Here is a 20,482-nt window from a genome sequence, read left to right as displayed (position 1 = left end):
ATCAGATGAAGCTCCTTTACCTGATGAAAGAGCAGCATTCCAAAAGCTTGTGATTTCAAATAAACCTGTTGGACTATAACCTGGTGTCATGTGACATCTGATGTGGGATACCATTCATTTTGTCCCAGGTTGTCTTTTCTAAAACTTCCCATCATTGATATTAAAGTGACTGACCTGAAATTGCTGGGTTTATCCTTAGACCTTCTTTGAAGAAGTTGGTAACATTTATAATTATCCAGTTCTTTGGAAAAACTCCTGCATTGAAGTGAAATTGGAAGATTATGCAAATTTTGACCTTTAATTCCTTCATTAAGCTCAATTGCATTCTGCCCAGTCGTGGTGGTTGAACACTTTAAGTGTAGCCGCCGTTCTATTAAAATCAAATATTAGTTTATTCAGGGTGTCAACTTATTTTACTTTCAATACGACCTTGGTAGCATCTACCTTGATGAAGATAGATGCACTGTTGTCATTTAGCACCTGTACCATATCCTGGAACTCCATGTGTAGATGCCATTTTTGATTCTGAATCCCAAGGGCACCACATCTCTACCTATTCCAATTTCACCTTTTTTACGCCTATGAAAAATTTTTGGTTTAACCTTTGTGTTAAACCATTGTGTTCTCCTAGTTGCTGTTTGCCACACACTCTTTCACATTGACTATGAAATTTCCATATCCAACCTGAGTCTCGCATTTGTTATCAACCAGTGATTGCTAATGGCTTCAACATATACTCTATTTGTTTCTTCATCAAGGTAGCCCTGGCTCTGTTTGTTTTATCTTCTCTCCCTGGAAAATGCATCCCAATTGTACTCAGAGTAAACCCTCCTTTGTAGACTTCCAATTGCATATTTATATTTTTGTCTGCCAATTTGTAATTCCAATTTACCTCTGACAATTATGTTCTACACCCACTAAGAATTTTTAATTTTTTTTACTCTAGATTGTAAATCATTTTAAAAGAAATAATTTATATTTTGTAAAAAAATACTGGTCATTAAAAAAATATTGCAAATGTCACGGAGAGGACCATCGATTATCCGAATGAGATGGGAGGTGAGTATTTCATTCGGATAATTGATTATTCGGTTAATTGATTCAATGCCTCTCCTCTGGGGCTCGGAGTTTTCTTAAGTTTCCTTTTTCCTCGCTCTGCCTGCCTTGCTCCCTCTCTCTGTCTCAGAGTTTGTTTCTGAGCAGACACACTCTTGTGTGTAAGGGACCTGCAGCATTGCTGTAGCCTCCCGCACACCCGCAACCCCCCTCCCCCATCAGTTCAATGGGATTCACACAGCGAGCACTTGCCAAGTCTGCTCCCCATTCAGGGAACTAGGCGGCAGCACAGCTTACCCCCTCATCCGACCCCATCCACCCATCTACTCCCCAACCCTGTCCAACACTGACCCCGTCCGTGCCCCTGCCCCCTGTCAAACCCAGTCGCCTTGCCCAACCCATGCTCCCATCAGTTCCTGCGAGCCTCCCATCCACCTCCAACCCTGCCCCCATCCCCCCACACTCGCCGTCTGCAACCTTCCCCCCCCCCCCCCCCCCCCTTCTCTGCGACAGCAGAACTGGACACCAACAGTCAGACAGCTGCTGCCTTTGGGGGGTGGGTGAGTCTCAAAAGAATACATACACACATACGCGCACACACACACAACTTTTTACTACAACGTTTTGACAGGTTCCACCTTTGCCCAATGTTCGAGAGATTATCTGAGGATGGTGGGTTTAAGGTACACACCTGTGTAGAACTCCAGGAAAGGTGTGTGGGGAGAGAGAGAGGGTGGGTGGTCAATCATTTGCAGACGGTGCCTGGGCTCCCATCACTGCACCAGACTGTTCTCGGCAGCATTTCAGTAAGCCAAGTTCATTTTTAATCATGGTAAACAAAAGATGCGATCAGTGTTGAAACACCTCTTTGCTGTAATATTTCTATCGAGACCTTGAGATATTCATCAGATAATCCGAAATTCAGATAATTGATATTCGGATAATTGAGGTTCCTCTGTAAACTGTTGTCCTACTAGAAAGGAACCCAATCTATCACAGCGATGCAGTACATCATCCATTCGTAGCTAGGACATTAAGGCTGGTACAAAATTGAAAGAGGAGGTGTATAATGCTGTGAAGATTAGTGTCAGGCCAGGAGATTAGGAAAGTTTTAGGAACAGCGAGGGATATCTCTAGAAAAATAAAGAGGGAGAAATTAGAGTATCAGATAAAATTATCTATGTTTATGAGTTGGAAGAAGATATTGACTGTATTGCAGCTCAATTTCCTAATTTTATGAATATTGTTATGAAGTTGAAGGCATGTACTGTACATTTAAGAGAGAGTAAATGCTGTTCTGCACTGAGAACTTACAAGAGCAGTCTCAGAACAGTCTCAAAATATGTAACATTTGACTGTGAAATAGATACTTGAGTTGGTTGATGTTTTGACAACAATTTGAATTTAACCAATCAGTTTAAATTATGCCCCAGGATACTAAAACCCAATTGAGTTTGAATTTATTGTTTTGCCAACATCGAACCAATGAGACAATCCGATGTTGGGGATATAAAAAAGGCAGGCATTTTGAAAATCAGACAGAGCAACTGCCATTGAGAGAGAGAGAGAGAGAGAGACTCATGACATTGAAACACTCTCTATCAAAATTACCTTTTTATATGAAACATCTTCACAGGAAAAACAAAACAAAGATGACGACCCGGGGGATCTTTGGCTGGAAGAAGAAAGACACTGAAGAAGATAGGCACTGTAAGGTTTTGAAATTAAATTGATGTAATTTTAATAAGTATTTTATTGGAACAGTATATTGTTGTAGATTTAGAAACAGCTAATAAGCAGGGGATTTTAGAGTTGTGAATAGTTGTTGTTTAATGTTCACTTTTGGAGTGTTAAAGAATAAATTGATATTATTTTCTTTAAATAGTGGAATTTAGGAGTTCTCTGTCACTTGTATTTTAACAGATTATGAGGCGAGGTGAGCTTTTCTGAGTTTGATTTAATTAACAGATGGGTTCACCGCCATGTCATAACAATATAGATAGGAAAGCAAATGGTGTGGAGTCTACTATTCAAGAATACATACATATATTTATGGACTGTGAGAAACTGGGAAATGGAACAGTTCAGATATTGCTAGGTTGAGGAGGCTTTATCATTTGACATCTTGAAAATGAAAGTCAAACAATCAAAGTGAACTATGTTTATTAAAGAAACAGGCACCTATTTAGGGAAGAGTCTAATGGACCCGTTCAACGAAACAAAGTTGAATTTTAAGGCAGTTAAACATATTTGTGCTGCCTGTTGTCAAGCAGTGGCTCTGGGTCAAGCTGGTGGGTTTGTTTTCACAGACCTGAAATGTGAGTTTGAAGAAACCTGTGTTAAAGTACAGATTTGAGACGGCACAGGGAATCCCTCGTGGACTCAGACCTGTAAAGCCTCTCTCTTGGTTCGTCCTGGAGATTGTTCTCTTTGGAAGTTTGGAATAAAAGCCTCTTACAAATAGTTTCGTTTAATTTTAGTCATTCCCTTTATTCACGAATAACGTCGCTGTTACAACATACATTGATACCTATAAGCTAAACTAACTAGGTTCTAATAACCTAGTGTCCCAGCAGGCTATTCCGATGTACTGATACAAAGTGGCTTCCTTTATACAAAAGTTTACCAAAACATTACATGTTCTTAATTAAACAGATAACAGTGAAAGACAATAATTCGTAAGGAAGAAAACTTAATTGACAGGTCTGTGTCATTTGACTAACACTCCTATAAGGCCCTAAGCCATTCATCAGGTGGGAAAAACATACCCAGCTGAGTTAGGTGCCTGCCAGCGAGATAAACTCCTATCATAAAGAGGTACCAGTCTAAATTAAGTGGGAGATGTCATAAGGTAACCTTGCACAGCTGGCATGTCTGATGCAATTATTTTACAAAATGGTTTCTTAGCAAGGAGGGCAAACTTTTGACTATAAAATGGCTTCCTGTCACAATGTGTCAGAATCTCTTTAATGTTAGGCCTAGAATAATTTCTAAGCTAGGAGCAGACTCTTGCTTTTTAAGCACTGAATCATTCTGTACCTGAGGCTGAGATGTTACCATAAGGCAGCATTTAAACTGACTCATTAATCTTTGAATTAACATGCTTTCTTTTCAGGGTTGTGATTCAAGTTCAAATAAGACATAAGATCTGATTAGTTAGAATTGACTGTGGGGCAGTCTGTAAGGTCTGCAGAGTTTGTATTTAATAACTGGTAATGCTACTCAATATCATCACCAAGTCCCAAAATGCAATTAAATTCAATCCATAGCAGATAAGGGTTTTCTCCGGGTGCTCCGGTTTCCTCCCACAGTCCAAAGATGTGCAGGGTCAGGTGAATTGGCCATACTAAATTGCCCGCAGTGTTAGGTAAGGGGTAAATGTAAGGGTATGGGTGGGTTTCGCTTCGGCGGGTCGGTGTGGACTTGTTGGGCCGAAGGGCCTGTTTCCACACTGTAAGTAATCTAATCTAATCTAAACTAAGCATAAATTTTCTACTGGCTCCAACAGCCTCAGCACTAAAATGGTCTCTCTCTCTCTAGTGTTCTTTTGAACTCTCAAGTCAGCAAAGATTTTTTTTCTCTCTGTGACTGCCCCGCTTGCAAGGGGTAATAAGAATCCATTATAATTGGCAGCATCTGACCGTTAATTACAAAGCTTTTGATAGTACCGAGGTTCGTTTCAGGATCAGAATCAAACACTGTCATTAATTTCACAAGGGAATGGCTGTGAATGTTATCACTTGGTGTCCTGTTCACACAGATTCACCGATGCTAAGGCAAATGTTCTTAATTGCCTTACAGCATCCTGTTATCACATGGTGAGCCCAGGTGTCGCTATCTTCTGCATTCCTTGAGTGCCCCTCCTTTTTCTGAGCCTTCCTGCCTGTCTAATTTCCAGTGCAGTAAATGTGTTCTATAATTCAGCATTACATTTTAGTCTAAATGTTTAAATACAAGTTTTAAGGCTATAGACTTTCTCACCTGCAGGACAAAGCAGGTTTCTATTTTTCTCCACCAGTAAGGGAGAAACCTTAATGTGAAACCAGCTAAAAGCTTTCAAGCTTAGTGAAGTAATATGAACATTTTATAAAGTTTCAAACAAGAGGATCTTAACTATATCCTAACTGAATCTGAAGTCTGATCTGAAGATCTTCCATTATTCTGCAACTGTGAGCAATTTGATCTTGTTGAATTGAAATGATTGTGAGAAGTCAACCCATTCTATTTACTGAATCTGTATCCATCACCTGCAAGGTGTTGTAAATTTCTCGCTTTTTTTCCCCAAATTTCTGCAGAGTTGTGTTACTTTGTCTTGTTTGTGTATTTTTTTAATTCATTCATGAAATGTGGCATGCTGGCTACTTATTGCCCATTTAAGAGCCAGTTGCATTGCTGGGTTCTAGAGTCTCATCTCGGTCTGGTAATGGCGGCAGTTTCCCTCCCCAAAGGACATTATTGAACTAAATGGGATTTTCCTGACAAACAACATATGTTATCTTAAACTTTTAATTCCATATTTTTATTGCATTCAAATTTCACCATCTGTTATGGTAGGGATTCAAACTCTGCTTCCTAAAGCATCATCTGTATTTTTGGATTAATAAAACCACAATTTGCCTTCATGTTTCTCATTGCTCATAAATATATGACATGAAGAGAATTTTGATTAATTTTGCATAATGCTATAGTTGCTAATCAGTTTCTTCTTTTGATAAATAATAAGTTTGTTTATAATAAAGAACTATTTTTGAGTTTATTGAAGGTTTCTGATGAAAATCTATTTTGTTTTAAATGACACATCTAAAGAAAATAAGGTGGCTATTTTAGTGATTCAGTAAAACATTTACCCTTTTGGTACAGCTCATGGAGTAGTGGAACTTGATTACTAGTGCACTCCTCCTGTCATAGTTGTCCCATTACAATGAGTCTGCAAATGGATATCACTGGGCTACATGAGTAGGGGGAGAAATTGCCAATAGAATATAATGTGGGAAATTGCAAGGCTGTCCAATTTAGAATGAAAACTAGACAACCAGAATATCATAAATGAGGAGAGTACAGAACACTGCAATTCAGAGGAATCGGAGTGTCTTTGCACATGAATCATAAAACGCCAGCATGCGGCTACAGCAAGTAATTAAGAAAAGCTTCAGAATATTAAACTGTATTTCAAGAGGGTTTGAGAATAAAATCTTGTTACCACTGTACAGGACTTTAGTGAGACCACACATGGAGTATTGTGTACAGTTTGGTCATCTCAATTAAAGGGAGACATAGTTACAATGGAAACCATTAGGAGAAGGTTCACTGGGCTGATTCCTAGATGAGGAGAGTTTGAATATGTTAAGTATATATTTACTGATATTTGAATGAATGAGAGGTGATCTTGTTGAAGTGTTTTCTGAGTGAATTTAACAGGAAATATTTCAAAATAATGGTTTAACTTAAGAAGGAAATCAAGAAGAACGCCTTATCTCAGATGGTTGTTAGTCTTTTGGAATTCTCTTCCCTGGCTAGCATTGAAGATTGGTTCATAGAATATATTCAAGCTGTTAGACATATATTTGATTGCAAAGAAAACCAAGGTTATGGGAGCAGACGGGATGGTAAATGTCAGTGCAGGCTTGAGAGGTAAATGGTCGACTCCTGTTCCTATTTCTTACATTCTCCTTTTCTTACATCATTATTCCATAAGACCATAAGACATAGGAATGAAAGTAAGGCCATTCGGCCCATCGAGTCCACTCTACCATTTAATCGTGGCTGATGGGCATTTCAACTCCACTTACCCGCATTCTCCCCATAGCCCTTAATTCCTTGTGACACCAAGAATTTATCAATCTCTGCCTTGAAGACATTTAGCATCCCGGCCTCCACTGCACTCCGCGGCAATGAATTCCACAGGCCCACCACTCTCTGGCTGAAGAAATATCTCTGCATTTCTGTTCTGAATTGACCCCCTCTAATTTTAAGGCTGTGCCCTTGGGTCCTAGTCTCCCCGCCTAACGGAAACAATTTCTCAGCGTCCACCCTTTCCAAGCCATGTATTATCTTGTAAGTTTCTATTAGATCTCCCCTTAACCTTCTAAACTCCAATGAGTACTATCCCAGGCTCCTCAGCCGTTCCTCGTATGTTAGACCTACCATTCCAGGGATCATCCGTGTGAATCTCCGCTGGACACGCTCCAGTGCCAGTATGTCCCTCCTGAGGTGTGGGGCCCAAAATTGAACACAGTACTCCAAATGGGGCCTAACCAGAGCTTTATAAAGTCTCAATAGCACATCGCTGCTTTTATATTCCAACCCTCTTGAGATAAATGACAACATTGCATTTGCTTTCTTAATCACGGATACAACATGCATGTTTACCTTTAGAGAATCCTCGACTAGCACTCCCAGATCCCTTCGTACTTTGGCTTTATGACTTTTCTCACCTACTTTAGAAAGTAGTCCATGCTTGTATTTTTTTTTCCAAAGTGCAAAACCTCGCATTTGCTCACATTGAACTTCATCAGCCATTTCCTGGACCACTCTCCCAAACTGTCTAGATCCTTCTGCAGCCTCCCCACTTCCTCAGTACTACCTGCCTGTCCACCTATCTTCGTATCATTGGCAAACTTCGCTAGAATGCCCCCAGTCCCTTCATCCAGATCATTAATATATAATGATCTGGATGAACAGCTGCGGCCCCAACACTGAACCCTGCGGGACACCGCTTGTCACCGGCTGCCATTTCAAAAAATAACCTCTTATCCCAACTTTCTGCATTCTGTCAGACAGCCAATCCTCAATCCAGGGGAGAAAGTGAGGATTGCAGATGCTGGAGATCAGAGCTGAAAATGTGTTGCTGGAAAAGCGCAGCAGGTCAGGCAGCATCCAAGGAGCAGGAGAATCGATGTTTTGGGCATAAGCCTTTCTTCAATCCATGCCAGTAGCTCACCTCGAACACCATGGGCCCTCACCTTACTGAGCAGCCTCCCGTGTGGCACCTTATCAAAGGCCTTTTGGAAGTCTAGATAGACCACATCCACTGGGTTTCCCTGGTCTAACCTCCTTGTCACTTCTTCAAAGAATTCTAACAGGTTTGTCAGGCACGACCTCCCCTTACTAAATCCATGTTGACTTGTTCTAATCCGACCCTGCTCTTCCAAGAATTTAGAAACCTCATCCTTCACGATGGATTCTAGAATTTTACCAACAACCGAGGTTAGGCTAATTGGCCTATATTTTTCCATCTTTTGTCTTGATCCTTTCTTGAACAATGGGGTTACATCAGCAGTCTTCCAGTCTTCCAGGAATTTCCCTGACTCCAGTGACTTTTGAAAGATCTCGACCAACGCCTCCGCTATTTCCTCAGCCACCTCCCTCAGAACTCTAGGATGTAGCCCATCGGGGCCAGGAGATTTGTCAATTTTAAGACCTTTTGTCGTTTGTTTCTTATGTATTGAAAAAAAATTCTAATATCATTTCTAATAATACTGGCTCGTCTACCTTCATATTTGATCCTCTCCTTCCTTATTTCTCTCTTTGTTATCCTCTGTTTGTTTTTGTAGCCTTCTCAATCTTCTGATTTCCCAATGCTCTTGGCCACTTTATAGGATCTCTCTTTTTCTTTGATATATTTCCTGACTTCCTTTGTCAGCCATGGCTGTCTAATCCCTCCCTGGATAATCTTTCTTTTCTTGGGGATGAACCTCTGTACTGTGTCCTCAATTATACCCACAAACTCCTGCCATTTTTGCTCTACTGTCTTCCCTGCTAGGCTCTGCTTCCAGTCGATTTTTGTCAGTTCCTCTCTCATGCCCTCATAATTACCTTTGTTTAACTGTAACACTATTACATCCGATTTTGCCTTTTCTCTTTCAAACTGCAGACTAAACGCTTCCATATTATGATCGCTGCTTCCTAAGTGTTCCCTTACTTTAAGATCTTTTATAAAGTCTGGTTCATTACATAGCACTAGGTCCAAAATAGCCTGCTCCCTTGTGGGCTCCATGACAAGCTGTTCCAAAAAGCCATCCTGTAAGCATTCCAAGAATTCCCTTTCTTTGGATCCACTGACAACATTATTTACCCAGTCCACCTGCATATTGAAGTCCCCCATGATCACCATGACCTTGCCTTTCTGACATGCCTTCTCTATTTCCCGGTACATGTTGCGACCCTGGTCCTGACCACTGTTAGGAGGTCTGTACATAACTCCCATTATGGTTTTTTTGCCTTTGTGGTTCCTCAATTCCACCCACACAGACTCCACATCATCCGACCAAATGTCATTCAGTGCCATAGATTTAATTTTGTTCTTAACTGAGAAGGCCACCCCGCCCCCTCTGCCCACGTCCCTGTCTTTTCGATAAGTTGTAAATCCTTGGATGTTTAACTGCCAGTCCTGAACCCCCTGCAACCATGTCTCTGTGATGCCTACCACATCATAATCATTCACGATGATCTGTGCTGTTAGTTCATCTACTTTGTTACGAATGCTACGAGCATTCAGGTAAAGTGCCTTAATGCTAACCTTCTTATCATCAGAGATATTGGAAGTCATAAGATGTCCTAAGTTATCCTTCCTTTTTGTTGCATTCCTAATCTGCCTCAAGGTTAAATCTGCCTGCATACATGCTATCCTCTTGCTTACCTTTCCATTTAACTCCATACTCCCTGTCGCTTTCACTTTCCCTTCCCCCCCCCAACTCAGAAGATTAAAGTCCTACTGACCACCCTATTTATCCTCTTCACTAGAACATTGGTACCAGATCGGTTCAGGTGGAGACCGTCCCAACGGTACAGATCCCTCCGGTTCCAAAACTGATGCCAATGCCTCATGAAATGGAATCCCTCTTTCCCACACCAATCCCTTAGCCACATGTTTACTTCCCTAATTTTCTTATCCCTACGCCAATTGGCACGTGGCTCGGGCAGTAATCTGGAGAGTATGACCCTTGAGGACCTGTACTTCAATTTCCTTCCTAGTGCTTGATAATTCTCCACCCTAGCTTTGCCTATGTTGTTAGTCCCAACGTGGACCACAACAACTGGATCCTCCCCCTCCCGCTCCAATATCCTTTCAAGCCGGTCGGAGATGTCCCGCACCCTGGCACCGGGCAGGCAACACACCATGCGAGACTCCTGATCTGGCTTGCATAGGATACTATCTGTACCCCTAATTATAGAATCCCCTATAACAACTACTTGTCTTTTTGCGCCCCCCTCTTGAATGGCCTTCTGCACCATGGTGCTGTGGTCAGCTGGCTCATCCTGTCCAGAGCCCTTTTCCTCATCCGTATAGGGAGCAAGAATCTCATACCTGTTAGACAACGTCAAGGGCTGAGGCTCCTGAACTCCGGTTCCCCATACCTGCCTCACTTACAGTCACACTCTGATGTCCTTGATCACTAACTGAATGTGAATTACTTAATCTCCCAGGTGTGACTGCCTCCTGAAACAAAGCATCCAGGTAACTCTCCCCCTCCCGGATGTGCCGCAGTGTTTGAAGCTCAGATTCCAGATCATCAACTCTGATCTGGAGTTCTTCCAGCAACCAACACTTGCTGCAGATATGGTCACTGCCGTTCACAATGGGATCAGCCAGCTCCCACATCATACAGCTACAGTACTTCACCTGCCCAGCCATCTCTGCTTAGTTAATTACTTTATTACTTTGTACAGGTTTGAATTAAAATACTTTCGGATACCTCTCTGCTATAGTCTTTTTCTAAAAACCAATTAATAGATAAACCATAAAAAGTAAATTTTTAACCATTCACCAATAAAGAAATAGAAAATCCTTACCTTAACAAACCAGAGTCCTGTTTTTGGTTGAGGATGAGGGGGGTGGGGGTGGATGTGGGAGACACAACACGTGTAGTGTCTCGGGTTCAGCCACTGCCCAGATATATTACGGCAGTCCCCTGGTCGTCGCTCCCGCTCTTCCTACTTATTAACTAGGTTAGAGGAGGAGGGCGGGTGGGAGACACCACAGTAGTAGAGTCTCGGGTTTAGCCGCCTTGCTGATATACAAGGTCACTGTTTTCCTTCCCGGCTGCCCCTCCGGTCCATGTCACTTCCTCCGCTGCTCCCGCTCCTTCTGTGAAAGAGAAAAACACCGTTGCCCGCTAGTGGTAATTTTAATAAAAACTGCCTTACCTTATCTGCAGTCTTCCGCGTTCGTCCTACCTCCGCTGCTGCTCGCACTTAAAAAAATCAGGAGATTTCACATCAAGGTGATGGATTCTTAACTGTTCAGTTCATGGCAACTAGTTGTCCCTTGCCAAAAACCCTGATAATATTTACCTCACAGATGTTGATTTACTATGTCTTATTTGGTTAATTCTATGGCGCTCCTTTCTTCATCTTGCATTACTTCTTCAAGGAGGATCTTGAAAAACCAATTTTAAATATCAAAAATTGGTGTCACCTACCTGCAATACAAACTTACCTTACTTCACACTTCTAATCTTGATGATAGCTACACTATTGCCTTGGCTATTCATCAAGCTTTCTCATTAAATTTTTTAAGAAGTCACCAATTATAGTTAATACTAATTTGGAATAGTGCAAAATAATTAAAAAAATGAATAGCTAGATTTAGAATTAATTCTTAGAACTCCAATTAAAATGGATGCAGATTGAAGCTCCAAATTGCCTTCATATTCTATGCTCTGGGTAAAAATTCTATTGGGCAAAATTAGTTTGACTTTTGTGGAGCATATGTGTGTTAGCCAACAAATTGAGGTGAATTTCTTTCATCACATATCCAATCAATTGTGAATACCACCACAACACTCAATCTTTAAACTGCTGACTCATTTCAAGCTATGATGTTAGTGTGAATTCCAGCCATGCCTCCAAAAAAAAACCTGTTCCTCAATCTATCCACCACCTACATTGGAATACACTCATGCAAGTCCATACCACTGGTAATTTCCACTTGGACGTCTTAGATGGTAAATTGTGTCACAACTGTGAAAATCTTCCTGATTTTCATTTCCATTGAATTTATTCCAATAACTACTTTTGCTGTCACCAGTCACCACCCTAAATCTTTCTCCTCTGTATTGTTTAGCGCCTCCTGTCACTCACCCTTGACCATCAAGCTGTGATCACAGTTTATTCTGCACTCACAACCACAAATCCACAAAATAAACTGTTTCATCCTTTGCTCCTTTCCAATGTCTCATACCAAGTCAAAACTTTTGAAACTATCTTCTCTATTGTCATTTCTCCAAGTTAGGTTTTGTATTCATTTAGATTATGTGCAAAGCTGCCAAGACCATATTCATGTTCCATCTTTAACTTAGCTGGGAAGGAGCATAAAATCATAGGAGCAGAGGTTTTAGGAGGAACTGTAGCCCAATTGGCCCTCCAAGCCTGCTCCACATGCAATAAAATCATGGCTGATCTGGTTTTGTTGGCATCTGTACTTTCCTATCTCCACCGCATAATCCCCAACTTCAATCTAACTCAGCCTTGAATAAATGTAAAGATTGAATATCTTTTGGGGAAGAGAATTTCCTTTCTAACAATTCAGTCCTAGAGAAAATGAAATCTCCTAATCTCTATCTTATAAAGAAGTCTTCTTTCTCTTAAACTATGTCCCCTTGTTTTAGTCACCCTCACAAGAGAAAGCATTCTCTAGGTAGTCCCCTTAAGACTGCATATGTTTCAATAAAGTTACCTCTCACTCTGCCAAACTTGAAAGAAAGTAGCTGCTACCTGTTCAACCTTTCTTTGTAGGATAAATCGTTCTTCCCAGAAATGCATGAAATGAATCTTGCGGGAGAAAGCATGAGGCTCGAGTATACTTTGTGAAAGTATTGAGGGTACAGATTGACAAAACGCAGTGTGCAGGTAGTTCTTCTATAACACAATGGTTGTGTTCTTGTACAACTCCGCATTATAGAAAAATCGCACTTTAGAAACCGGGCTTAAAGTGTTGGCAATATATTCATATTACTCCCAAAACATGCTTTAGAAACACTATCTCTAATTCGTCAATCTGTTACAGCGAATTCACGTTAACAAAACACATGTTATAGCAGAATAACCTATATAGCACTGACACTATTGCATCAGAATTTCTGCTGAGGTGATGTCAGAAAATGAGGAGTACCCCTTGAAATATATTGTGACAAAAGTTGGGAAAGTGTAATATGAATCAGTCATTATTTGGATGAATGGCAGTACAGGAACTCATGGCTGAATGGCTTACTCCTGCTCATTTATCATATGGCCCCAATATTTCAATAGCCTGACAATCATTGGAGCAGTGTAGACTGAAGTTGCACATCAGGACCATGTGGAATCCACAAAGTGATTAACTCCATGGGAATTTCACAAAAACTAGAATTTTCTGATGGGCAATTCCGCTGCACTTGGAAACCTCTAAATGAGTCAATGAAAGACAGAGAATTTGGAGAAGTTCCCAACTCATTAAGCTAATAGACATTGAGGAAAAGCTAGAGACTTAAAGCCTAATCTAATACCTGGAAAGTTACTAAGCTGCCCTCAGCCCCTACTGAACATTCCATACCTTCCACCTCTTGAATCCCTGACAACCTCCACCTAAGCAGACACACATGGCCTAACCTGTTTGCACATTTCTACTTGCCCAATATCCCTTGGACCTAATACCCAGTAGCTGCCATCCTGAACCATACTGGATCTGACATTGCCGACGTCCATCCCTGGACCCAACACTTTCTTATTCATTGGCCTCACCATGCATCTCCTCCTCCCACAACCACCACTCATGATAATCCCAAGCTGAATACATTTGGCCTTTGTGCAGTCATTTAGCCCTCACATGTAGCACCCTCAGTGGGTACCTTGCTTCTTAAGGGATACACATAAAAGTTTATTTCTTATTTTTGCTGTCATCCGCATTATTTGTTCTACCCCAATCTTCATACTATTGGAAAACTTGAATGTAAGGCTCTCTGTTACATTATGTATACCATTAGTAAATATAATGAAGTGTTAAGATTGAGCATCAAATGTTTTGGGAAATTATTAATCAGTTCTTTCCATTTGAGTACACACCCATTATCTCTGATATGATTTATACTGCTTAAACAATCTCTTGTCCAGGTCAAAAGCTCATTAAGTTTAATTTTTAGCTAACAGTTTCTTCAGTAGAACCTGATGGAATATCCTTGTAAAATTCATATGAAGCACATTTCTACACATTGCCCTGTCTATTAATACTTTTACTTAATCAAAAAAAAACCCAATTTGGGTCATAAGGATTGGCCCGCCCTTTAAAAATTAATGTTAGTCCTCTCCAGTTAGCTTGGACTCTTCAAATTGAACCTTCAGTCTCCCTAAAAGTCCAGGTTTAAATATCTTTCTTACAACTAATCAGACTAAACGTTTTATAATTTTCTGGCTTCTCATTTACATTTTTCTAATATATTGCATTTGCAATTTTCAACTGAGATAATTTTAGAAGATCTGATTAATGTATTTACCATTGCCTGTTTCTTTTAAAAGCCTTGCGGGAAATCTTTGAGTCCTTTGTCAGTTTTAGTGCTATTATTTGTTCTAATACAGTTTCTTTGATTGTCTTAACTTGAGGGAGTTCTAATTCTTGTATCATAATTAGTTTCCTTGGACTTTCAGATATATTACCATCCTCTTCTACTTTGAAGACAGTTAAAAGGAGATGAATCTGCCATTACCTTTTTTTCTTTTGCCCTATTACAATCTTTTGTTTTTAAAGGCACTCATTGCCTTTGACTAAACTTATTCTACTATCATTATAAAACCTTTTTTGTGCTAATCATGTGATCTGTCAACTGCAAATGTGCTAATTATGTTTTCTATTTTCTCATTCAAATCATTAACAACAATGGACCCAGCATCAATCCCTTTGGAACACAACTGGCCGCAGGCCGCCAATCCGAAAAACAAGCCTCCACCACCACCTTCCATTTCCTACTGTCAAGCCCATTTTGTATCCAATTGGCAAGCTCTCCTGGGATCCCATATGACCTAACTTTATTAACCAGTCTATCATGCAGAACCTTGCCGAAGGCCTTGATAAAGTCCATGTAGACAATGTCTATTGCTTTGCCCTCATCTATCTATCTTGTTCACGTGCTAAAAAAACTCAATCAAGCTTGTAAGACACTATTTCCCTCGCACAAAGCCATATCGACTATTTCTAATCAGTCCTTGCCTCTCCAACTACATGTAAATCCTGTCTCTCAAAATCACCTCCAACAACTTACCCATTACTAACGTCAAACTCACCAGTCTATAGTTCCCAAGCTTCTCCTTGTAGCCTTTCCTAAATTAAGGCACAATGTTAGCAACCTTCCAGTCCTCTGGCACCTCACCTCTGGCTGTAGATAATGCAAATATCTCTGCTCGGGGCCCTGCAATTTCTTCCCGAGCTTCCCACAATGTTCTGTGATACACTTGATCAGGGTCCCAGGAATTTATCTACCTTTATGATTTTTTATGACTTCCAACACCACCTCTTCTGTAACGTGGACTATTTTCAAGTTATCAGTATTTATCTCCCCGAGTTCCCTAGCTTCCATGTCTTTCTCCACAATAAATACTGATGTGAAATTTTCATTTAGTATGTCTTCCATCTTCTGTTTTTCTACACATACATGACTTCATTGATCTTTAAGGGATTCTATTCTCTCCTTAGATGCTCTTTTGCTTTCAATATGCTTGTAGAATATCTGAGGATTCTCCTTAACCTTATCTGCCAAGGCTATCTCATATCCCTTTTTTGTCCTCATGATTTTCCTGTTAAGTATACTCCTACTCTCTTAGGATTCACATGAATAAAGCTGTCTATACCTGACCTATGCCTTCTTTTTCTTGACTAGAGTCTCAATATCTCCAGTCATCCACTGTTTCCAGCTCCCATTAGCCTTGCACTTCAGTCTAACAGGAGCATACTGTCTCTAAATTCTCATTACTTCACTTTTTCAAGCCTCCCATTTGCCAGTCATCCCTTTACCTGTGATCAGTCTACCCCAATCAGCTTTTGAAAGTTCCTGTCCCATACTGTCAAAATTGACCTTGCTCCAATTTAGAGCTTTTACTTTTATACAAGGCCTAACATTTCTGTAACTATTTTAAATGTATTAGAATTATGATCACAGGTCCCAAAGTGCCCCCCCCACTAACACTTCAGTTACTTGCCCTGCCATATTTCCCAAAAGAAGGTCAAGTTTTGCTCCTTCTCCAGTACATCTACACATTGATAAAGGAAATGTTCTTGAATACATTTGACAAATTCCTCCCTATCCAAGCTCTTGATACTGTGGCAGTCCCAGTCTATGTTTGGAAAGTTAATGTCCCCTACTATTACGACCCTATTATTTTTATACATTTCTGAAATTTGCCTACATATTTGCTCCTGAATTTCTAACTGATAAATGGGAGGCCAACAGTACAATCTCATCACAGTGATCATCCCCCTTCTTATTTCTGAGTTCCACCCTATAGCTTCACTAGATGACCCTCCAGGAATATACTCTATAATTTCAGCAGTAATGCTTTCCTTAATCAAAAAAAACCCACTCCCCCTCCTCTCTTGCCTCCCTTTCCATCCTTCCTGTAGCATCTATACCATAGAACATTTAGCTGCTAGTCCTGTCTTTCCCTCAGCCATGTTTCAGTAATAGAAATGATATCCCAGGTCAACGATCCCAACCATGCCATCGTCTGCTTTAGCTGTCAGCCCTCTTGTATTGAAATAAATGCAGTTGAATTCTTTGCAGTTACCTCCTTCTCTGCCATGCTTTTGCCTATCTTGTCAAGATACGTTGCTCTCTTTAATTTCGAAGCCATCCTCAGCCTTCTCTCTTTCCTCTATACTGCTTAGGATCATTCTAAACCCCTTCCATATTATAGAAGTTGATTAACAGCTTGAACTCACTGGTGCAAACAAGTGTCGCAGAAATGTAGCTTAATACCGTGTTACATAGTTAATAACATTTATGTTGTGACATATTATTTTAAAAGTGTGCTACGACTTTAGTCTAGTTGACAGCTTAATTGTTTATATGTGCATAACTATGTTGTAAAATCTCCTCTAATAATTTGCTACAATGATGTGTTTTGCACTATTTTACAATGCAAGATAAGATAGTTTGATGCATGACATAAACAGATATGATTTGTTTTCTGTTTAATTAAGCATGTAATTGGCACTGAAGAAGGGCTAATGCCCGAAACGTCGATTCTCCTGTTCCCTAGATGCTGCCTGACCTGCTGTGCTTTTCCAGCAACACATTTCCATCTCTGATCTCCAGCATCTGCAGACCTCACTTTCTACCCAATTTTGATGCAAGCATGAAGGCACTTTTTACTTTCTTTAACATCATACCATTTTTATAGAGCTCACAGCCTGGGACAGGCCATTCAGGCCAACCAGTCAATGTTGGTTGTAAACATTAAAATCAATAATCTGAATTTAAAGTATCCATTCTGTTCCAATGTTACTTTACTCCCCTTTCCTTTAGTTATGTATTTAACCTATTAAATGTTGGTATGGTCTTTGCTTTATTCACTAACTTCAGAACCTCCTGATTCTGTAAAGTATTCCCACTCTTCTTGTCTTAGGATTTTTATATTTAATATCATATTGATTTTGTTCTTGCCTCTTTAACAACTGGGAATAGTCTCCTCATATTGACCCAATTCTACTATTTCATAATTTCAAGCATTTTAAGTAAAACAGTCCTCAGTAATTCCTGTTCCATCAACCATTTTCATTTTTGTTTAAAATCTTTCTGTTTGTATTCACTCATATTAAGCAAAAACCTCATGAATCTCCATTGTCTCCTGTCAGTTTCCTCATCTATTTTGTACTGGGAAGTTACTTTGCTCCAAGCAGAACTAAAGATCATACGAACTTGTTGCTGTTGCAACCCAAATAGGAGGTTTAATTCCATAGCTGTGCATTCTGTAAAGGCTCACTATAAGTCTGAACAAGACTGGAACTTGCTGATGATTCACCAGTGAAACACCAGTGCTCACTTAACTCATTTCTTAAAGGAACACTGTCCCAACATAACATACACCAACTATAATACAAAACATCAACTTTGAGGTGGGACCTCATATGAAGTAATAAGATTTTATATAAATTCACCATTCCGTCTCAACTTTTATGTTCTTTTGCTGTAATTCCTAGAATTATAACAGTGGGAGCAGCAGCAGGAACACAATGAACCTGCGGGTGAGTGGCAGAGTGAGATGGCACGGTGGCTCAGTGGTTAGCACTGCTGCCTCACAGCACCAGGGACCCAGGTTCAATTCCAACCTCATGCGACTGTCTGTGTGGAGTTTGCACATTCTCCACGTGACTGCATGGGTTTCCTCTGGGTGCTCCAGTTTCCTCCCGCAGTCCAAAGATGTGCAGGTTAGGTGGATTGGCCATGCTAAATTGCCCATAGTGTCCAGGGATGTGCAGGTTTGGTGGTTTAGTCATGGGAAATGCAAGGTTACAGGGATAGTGTAATGGGGTGAGTGTGTGGGATGTTCTTTGAAGAGTCGGTGTTGACTTGTTAGGCCAAATGGCCTGTTTCCACGCTGTAGGCATTCTATGGTATCAGAACTTGCAGATTAAAACTTGGACAATGGGCACAGTTGGAGCAGCAGCAGGAGAGGGAGAGGAGCAGATTGAGCTCAATTGGAGCAAGAGACTGAGAGGAGCAGATTAAACTCATTCAGAGCAGACGTGAGAGGGAGAGGATTGAGCTCTGTTGGAGCAGAGAGAATCCAAAGGCAAGCTGCTGAGGTGACATCAGAGATCAAAAAGTGGGAAGAGATTGGCTCTTTAGGAATCCGCTTTAAAGAGAAAAGAAGACCGAATGTGAAGTCCTGCTTTTGTCATTTGTAGTTTGTTAGGAATAGGGTGAGAGAGAGAGACAGAAAAGTATGATCTGGTAAGTAATGAGTAAAGTGAGTAATTGGTTTCTAGATTATTGTTTGTATTTGGTAAGGTTCGCAATGGCAGGAGAACGCAGCCCCATGGAATGTTTCTTTTGCAATATGTGGGAAATCAGAGACACTACCAGTGTCCGTGGTAACCATGTATGCAGGAAGTGTGTTCAGTTGCAGCTTCCAATTGACTGCATGGAGCAAATGGAACTGCAGTGGATTCACAGTGGAGCATCCATGATGCTAAGGGTATTGTGTATAGCACATTTTGTGAGTTGGTAACATGGAAGGACTAAACAGGCAGGAAAACACTTGGTGACCAAAAAAAAGACTAGTAAATGTGGGCGAGTGATGTAAGATTCCCCTGTGAACATCGTATCACAAACAGACCGTGTTGGATACTGTTTGGGAGGGGGGAATAGCCTCTCAGTGGAATGAAGCAACAGCCAAGTTTGTGGTGCCATGACGAGCTCTGCTGCACAGCAGAGGAAAATGACTGGGAGAGCTTTAGTGATAGGGATTCGATTGTAAGGAGAATTGACTGGTGTTTCTGTGGTACCAAATGAGACTCTCAAATGATATGTTACCTCCCTGGTACCACGATCAGGGATGCAGGTAAGGTGAATAGCAAAGCCTTTTCCGAAGGGGAGGGCAGTTCAAAACGAGGTGGCATAATTTTAAGGTGAGAGCAGAAAGGTTTAAAAGGGACCTGAAAGGCAACTTTTTCACACAGAGTGAAAACCAAAAGAACTCTGGATGCTGTAAATCAGAAACAAAAACAGAAATTGCCAGAAAAGCTCAACAGATCTGGCAGCATCTGTTGAGTGAAATCAGAGTTAATGTTTCAGTTGAGTGACCCCTTCCTGTTCTGATGCTGCCAGACCTGCTGAGCTTTTCCAGCAATTTCTGTTTTTGTTTTTTCACAGTGTGGTTTGTATGTGGAATGAACTGCCAGAGGAAATGGTAGATGCAGATTCAGTTACAACATTTAAAAGACATTTGGATTGGTACATGAGTAGGACAGGTTTAGAGGGATATTGGCCAAATGCAAGCAAGTGGGTCTAGTTTAGCTTGGGAAACTTGGTCGCTTGAATGAGTTGGACTGAAGGGTCTGTTTTTGTGCTGTAAGACTATGACTCTGTCTCAGAGTTGTTGCAGGGCATTCTGAAGGGGGAGGATGAACAGGCAGTTTCATGATACATGGTACTAATGACATGGCTAAAAAAAAATGAGGTCCTGCAACAGGAGTTTAGAGAGTTTGGTAGTAGACTAAAGTGGAAGACTATGAAGGTTATAATCTCCTGATTGTTTCAGTGCCGTGAACAATTGAGTATAGGAATAGGAAGATAGGTCAAATGAACACATGACTAAAGGGATGGTGTAGGAGGGAGATCTTTACATTTTTGGATCTTTGGAATAGCTTCCAGGGTAGATGGGACCTGTGCAAGCTGGATAATTTGTCCAATATCCTTGTTGTGGGGTTTGCTAACGCAGTTGGGGAGGTTTTAAACTA

The 20,482-nt window shown here is 40.6% G+C and overlaps 1 long non-coding RNA gene across 1 annotated transcript in view; it reads left to right on the top strand.

The window, feature by feature from the left end:
- LOC148149916 (uncharacterized) overlaps window positions 1-20,482 on the top strand; it is a 56,665-nt gene that overhangs the window by 11,912 nt on the left and 24,271 nt on the right. Inside the window, exon 2 of the long non-coding RNA XR_015757100.1 lies at window positions 2,693-2,766. This is a non-coding gene — a long non-coding RNA (uncharacterized LOC148149916). The remainder of the gene's footprint in view (window positions 1-2,692; window positions 2,767-20,482) is intronic.

Source organism: Chiloscyllium plagiosum, unplaced genomic scaffold (genome assembly GCF_037043375.1).
Source record: "Chiloscyllium plagiosum isolate Xiang-an unplaced genomic scaffold, Cpla_swu_hap1 HiC_scaffold_5, whole genome shotgun sequence".
NCBI classification, from domain to species: domain Eukaryota; kingdom Metazoa; phylum Chordata; class Chondrichthyes; order Orectolobiformes; family Hemiscylliidae; genus Chiloscyllium; species Chiloscyllium plagiosum.
The sequence above is the reverse complement of the archived record's forward strand: the minus strand, read 5'-3'. Positions and strand labels throughout refer to the sequence as shown.